Here is a 6,747-nt window from a genome sequence, read left to right as displayed (position 1 = left end):
AAAGTTCATCTTCAGATTATTTTAGTTTTCTTTTCTATTTTATTTTCTTTCACTTGGAAATGTTCCTTCTCGTTCTTAACTTGATCTTGATCTTTCTCCTTGTGTGTAAAAGCCTTACACTTTAAAGAATGTTTTATCACTTTTTCTTTCTTCAGTTCCCTCCGTTCTTCTAGTTACTTTTCTTCTTTCTTTCACTTTTTCCTTTCCTGTTTTTCCTTTGTCTTTCCCAATCTCTCCCTTGCTTACCCAGTTCCCCTCTCTAAACTTGTTTTCCTTCTTCCCCCTTTCATACTTCTCTTCACACACCTTCTGTTTCATTCTAGCTCCTATTCTCTTTCCCCCTCAATCCCAATTCACTCCTCTTATGCACATAAAATGTCTGTTCTCTTCCTTCATTCAAAATGTATTATCTGGAATTCTTTCATCTCTGAAGATTCATGTAAAACCCTGAAGAAGTCAAGCAAGGGTCTTCATTCTCAGGTCTCGGTTTTGATAAGGCTTTATGTCTCTCAGAAGATTCTCACCTATGAAGGACTCTATTTGTATACAGCACAGAGCAGAAAGCATTCAGTCTGCAATTTAAGCATCCAGGCATATCACGATGTGACCTGTGCCTTTCATTCCCATTCTCCCTGGCCTTTCTTGTGTTCAACAGTTCTCTTGACAGCTTATTGTTTGTTCCTGGTCTTAGGACAGAGTAGAATTATAGAAAATTTTTTAGAAGTATAATCAGCATAGATTTGAATTCATAAACAAGAATTTTCGTTATTATTTCAGTCTCAATAGGCTATAGCTCCATTCAAGCCGTGAAAACAACACCTGAGATATGACAAGTCTGATATTAGAATAATTTGCTGTGGGTCACTACCAAACATCTGATTTTCAGTTTTATTTTGGGACATACTTGCATAACTTGTGTCAAGAATAGTGCTTAGATTAAATCTTCTCAATTTTTTTTCCCCTGGACAGCCACTTTACATCAGACAAAATCCACAAAACCTAGTTATCATGTACTAAGAAAGCATCTTAAGAGGAATTATGGAATAAAAGTGATATCAGAAATTCATGGAGTGACAAACTTTGTTTGGAGAGGTCTCTCCTGTACAGTACTGTGAAGGCTGGTGTTAATTTTCAAAGTGATGAGGCCATCACAAGAAAAAACAGGCTACCAACCTGGGTATCAAATTTTTAGTACATCCAGAAGTAGAGCACAGAGTTTTGTCTAAGCAACAAGTTTGGACAGTAGTCCTCTCTAAAAGTACTTTCCTTGCCATTGTTTCTGTATTCTATTGACACTATGAACAAAAATGTCTGCTAGTGTCAGTTGTGAAAATGTAATGTAAGAAGCTCTGCATGAGAAGCAACAGTAAGATCATCAAATCATTTTACAGTAAAAAAAAGAAAAGAAAAAATAAAACAGTTATGAGGCAGCAGTTCCTTTTAGTCACTCTGACCAATGTTTGAAATTGGCTACCTGCTACCTATCCCATATTGATCATTATTCCCAGTACATCTCATCCTTTCCTCTGTTCTCCACAGAGAGTAACTGAAGAAAAAAAAAAATGTTGGTTTTGTTATCAGGATGATACACAGAGCCCAGCAACAGTTTTTACTGCCATGTTGAAAAGTTAATCAAGCCTTTGTTTGCAATATATTCACCTTATAACATAATTGTTATGTGACTGTTGATTTGAGTTTTAAATGCCTGATAAATTAAGTGTAAATTTCTATGGTAGGGGAGGAAATAAGAGAAAAATAGAATAGTGCTCTGGTAATTCAAGGTAAATGCATTTTTCTTCTCATAAGCAGCAAATATTTTATATAAATTTGAGCACAGGAGCCCTGTAGCTTTAGATGGCACAAGGTTAGAAAGGCAAAAGGGGACAAATGTGCCCTTTTGAGTTCTTCCTTCATCATGCTAGTTGTTTTGGCTACTCTTATGGAAATAATTTAAAAACAATAGTTGCTGGTTATGTCATCACTGTGACCATGTCTATTTTATTGATTTGATGCTTAAAAGGCACATTTTTGTCCGATTTCATTAAAGACCTGCTCAATGATTTAAAGTAACATACAATGTTAGGTTTTTGGTTTTTTAATAGACATAGATACTGCCTATACAAAGGTTTTCTTGGACAGCCAGTCAATTTTGAGACATGACCTTTGAGATAAAAAATTATATCCATCACTCCAAAAGGCCCAGGATCTGCCACATGATATATGTTTGTGTTCTATAAATCTGTATATTTTTATTATTGTATTATGCTTATTAATAGTTTCTTACAAACAGAATAGTCTTCATTTTATGCTGTTTGTAATTTCATGCTTCCTTCTATTTTTTCCCTTGGGGATGGGGAAGTTTGCTTTGTTTTGTTTTGTTTTGTTTTGTTTTGTTTTGTTTTGTTTTGTTTTGATTATGAGTCTGTCTCCACCTGCTAAGGAAAATACACCATTCCATCTATCTGGTGATTTATTTGATGATATATACATGGGGTTTTAAGTGTATGGAAAAGCAGTAGATATGCATATGTTTGAAAGGTATGTAAATGTCTTGTCAGAACTGAATAGTTCACTGTGCTGGAATAATAAGGAAGAAATCTGTATGTGTACTATCAGTATTTTCAGAAAAGAATAAAAAAGCCTCTCCAGACTTCTCTCCATGATATCCCCTTGCTATCTCTCTAAAGCATATCAGAGGTCCTCCACCATTAACTTGCAAGCGGGAAGGTTAGATAAAAGAGAAGGAGGAGATGCAAATTTTGTATTTTTAAGATGGAAGACGCAGCTAGAAGACCATATTCTGTGATGAATTATCTTCCTTGCCTTAAGTTTTGTCACATAAGCATCATGACTCCAGCATTTTTCCATGCTTTGGGTAAAAGATTTGAAAGAATGGAGCAATTTCTGTGAATCTTCATTGTGAACACAAAAGCCCTACAAGGTTCTTTATTCGGTAGTTGTGAGAAACCGAAGGTGTAGAGCTTAGGATTTACCTGATAAAAACACAACTTGTGATTTGCCTCCTTCTTCTTGGCATGATATATATGATCCAGCCATCTCAAAGTACATTAACACTTCAGTGTGTTATTTGGTGTAGTACTGATGTATCAAGTTTAGCAACAGACCTCTTTAAGGTTTACTTTGATGACTACTTTCAAAGAGCATCCAAAGAATGAAGCAAGAAGCTTGAAAGTCAACTGTTCAGAGAAGCAAATATCAAAATAAATTTATTTTATTGTATTGTCACATGCATCTTGGAGATTCAGCTAAGGTTCACAGTTCCAGAAACCACAGCAAACCAGACCAGTCTGTTCTAGAAGATGTGGTTTAACTTATTAAAAAGCATGAGCTTTCCTAATCAGCTTGGTACTTGTAGCAGTACATATTTATTTTGACTACCTGGATGAATCCTTTTGGGCTTTTCACAGACCAGAGACATAATGAAAGTGTAGGCTTTACTAACTTTTTGTGTCCCATCATCCAAGCCTTCCTAGTAAGGACATGAAACAGATGTAAAGGTGTTTGATTTATTAGTGGCTCTGTCTTGCCAAATTTTTCAGTGAAGAGTAGTGCTGTTTCTGCCTCCAACCAGCAAATTCTAAACCTATACAAAAAATTACTTAGGATTACTGATCTACATCCAGAATAGGAAATGCTATTTTTTTCTTCACATAAATGCTAAAATTATTCATAAGATTATTCCAGGTGTTTTATCATTGTACTCTGTCTGTTGGGATCTCTGATACTTTAGCAGACTTCTTAATTCACTGCAACATTGTTATTCAGAGCTCCTATATTGCAATGCTACTGTCAGCACAACAACCACACCAACTAGTCACTGCAGTACATTTGATTTGAATTAGGCCACCTATTCTTTTGCGTATCACAAAGGCATAATGTACAACGGTATCAGATTGACAAAGCAACGCAACAGAAATGCTATATTTAAGTTTGCTTATTTTCTGATGGTAAGCTACAGCAATTTTGAATTTAAATCAGCACTTCTCCCTTACTGATTAGCAGTCCAACACAGAAGGGCTATGTTATTCTTCCCAACTGTTTTTCCCTTGGGGAATATAATTTCTGAAAGCAAGAGAAATAGTTAGGCAGTTACCATTGAACATTATGGATTGAAAAGTAAAGTAACAATCACATGCCTCCAAGACTCCAGATGTTACAAGAGTTTCAAGATGTAACCTGGAGTGGTCCAGTTTACTGGAACTGTGGAACTGTTGGCATGTGTAAAAGTGGCTTTTCTGTTTGGACATGTGTTATTATGAAATATCCAAAAGAAGTACAGTCTCCTAGAAAAAGTCCTTCTGGATTCTCCAGGCTCCTTAGTTGCACACACCACTTCTTTTCTTTGCTTAGGCATCAGCTTTTTCCAAGAAAAGTAGTGAGGAAAAGGTAGATCCGTCTTCTCAAGAACAAGGCTACTTTTTGAGCCCTAGCAAATCTGCTACATGTCTCTAGTCTTGATAAACAGCGACTGGTCAAGTAGAAACATTGACAGGGATGAACTCTGAAATTTCACATCCTTTGATTAAAAAAGGCCAGCATGTTTTCTTCACTCCAGTCACCAGATAGTAGGGGTTGGACAATACATGGTGAGGTGAGGCCACTATTACCCACCATGGACTTGTTACTCTGGAATACCAAGCTGTGTGGAAGGTAAAAGATGACACCTTTTGTCCAAGAGAATTGTGTCAGCAATACAGTTTCTTGCCCAAACAGGTGCAACAGGATAGGCTCTCTAAGAAAGCTACCTATAGCTCCTTAACCTATGCAAAGTCTGCAAACACAGAGAATTTTGACAGGAGATACCATTGCTGATGTTTATGTCAGTGAGAATTGCTGTGTGTCTCTTACTGCCAGGAAGGGGTATGTGCCTCATGAGCAAGGTAGGACATAAATCCACTGCTCCTCCATAGTGTCATTCCCTTCCATAGCACAGATGTTCACGTAACTTCAAGTTCTGCAGTAGGGACTGCAGATCCATGTTAAGGTGAACCTCCCTCCCATGCATCTCCATAAATACCAGTTTCCTCTGCCACTCTCTGGAGGCAGTGCCTCCTGGAAGCCATCATAATTCACACAAGTAGTTACTCACTGTTAATTATATATGCACATACTAGTAAGCTTCTGCTGAAATATTTAAAATACCTCTATTCTGGATTTTGAAGATGCAAGCATGGTTTATAGCTTGTAAATATATGAAAGGGGCATGCATGGGGTATTGAGTGTTTCCCTTGAAAAATGAGGATCTTTCTTGACAGATGCAATATGGCAGAATGTATTAAGATAATTACTTTATGTGCATTCCAGGTTTGTTTGGTTGTTTTTTTTCCATTTCTTAGCATGACCTCTGTTTCATGCATAACAGAATAATCAAAAATGGATTAGTTTATAGACAGAAAACACTCAGAGTTTTATCTTTCCATGGAAAATCTATCTAGTCTAAGTTAGTTTGTACATTGATTGATGGAAAACATAATAATTTCTTTCACTTGAGTCAAACATTCTGACTCAAATATTTCAGCACAGTCACAAGGTTTTTGTTGTTTTCACAGCTTGCTGATCAACTGGGGTTTTTTTCTTTTTTTTTTCCCACACACTTTTTTTCTTCACATAAATAAAATTGTTTCCAGGACCCAACAGCTGGCACTTACTGGCTGAAGGAATGAACAGGAAGACAGTTTGTCCATAGGATTACAGAACAAGCTGGGAAGGAAAATTTATGCAGAGTTTTGTAAGCTTAGTGAGGCAGAAAATAGATTGGGGTGCAGAGAAGAAATAATGTGTCAGTCAAAGCTAGGCATACAGACATAAGTTTCCACAACACAAGAGCAGTCATGTACTTTCTTAGCTTTTGTGACTTCAGCAGTTACTTCTGACTTTGGATAGAACAGCAGACAGATGTTTCCCAGAGATCATACTCTTAAGTGACTTTTTACAAGTCTCTCTTAAAGCCTGGCAAAAGCAAGAACGAAACTGTCTTGGAAGACATAAGAGATGGTAGAATAGCTTTAAGGAAAGGTCCTAAGCAGGGGAAAATATTTCTGACTGAACACTGTAACTTGACCATTGCCTTTGTCTAAATTAATTTTCTGCTAATTTATAATTTGATCTCAATGCAATCCATTTTCCTGTAGCATAGTGTAAGTCAATGTTTTGTACTCAATACTGACAAATGAAAGCAAGAATTATATGCTGGTATTGTATTGTAATAGTCTTTATCAGGTCAGGATACTGCAACTGTTTTTCAAGCCCACCTGTGTGGATATTTTTGTCTAAAGGCTTCTGATCGTCTGCTTTCTCTATTTGATTTACAAGGAAGAAGCTGCTCACTGAAATGACTAAGAATGACAAGATTTTACAAGCAAGATTATACTACCAAGTATTATTGGCAATACTATGCAATTTGCCAGAAAGACATTAGACTGCAATTTAACTAGTAGCTAAGAAAGAATGTCTGTTACATGTGACACACAGCAATGAAAGAACTTGTTCATTTGCATTCAAAGCATCTATTTCGTTATTTTACTTGAAGCATATTCTTCGTTTCTTTTGAAGTAATGGTACTCAAATTTCATAACATTAAAAAAAGAACAGCCTGAAAGAACCCATTTTAAAGGTAAAGGGGCAATGATCATCTATCTTTGCTAGTCTGAACTACACACAGAGTTATCTGACTTCAGTTATATCCCCTCAGTAACAATTTGCTAAGTTCTGTTCAGTGCCTGATTA

The sequence above is a fragment of the Falco punctatus genome (assembly GCF_963210335.1).
Source record: "Falco punctatus genome assembly, chromosome: Z".
Classification (NCBI taxonomy): Eukaryota; Metazoa; Chordata; class Aves; order Falconiformes; family Falconidae; genus Falco; species Falco punctatus.
This window is presented reverse-complemented; position numbering follows the sequence as displayed.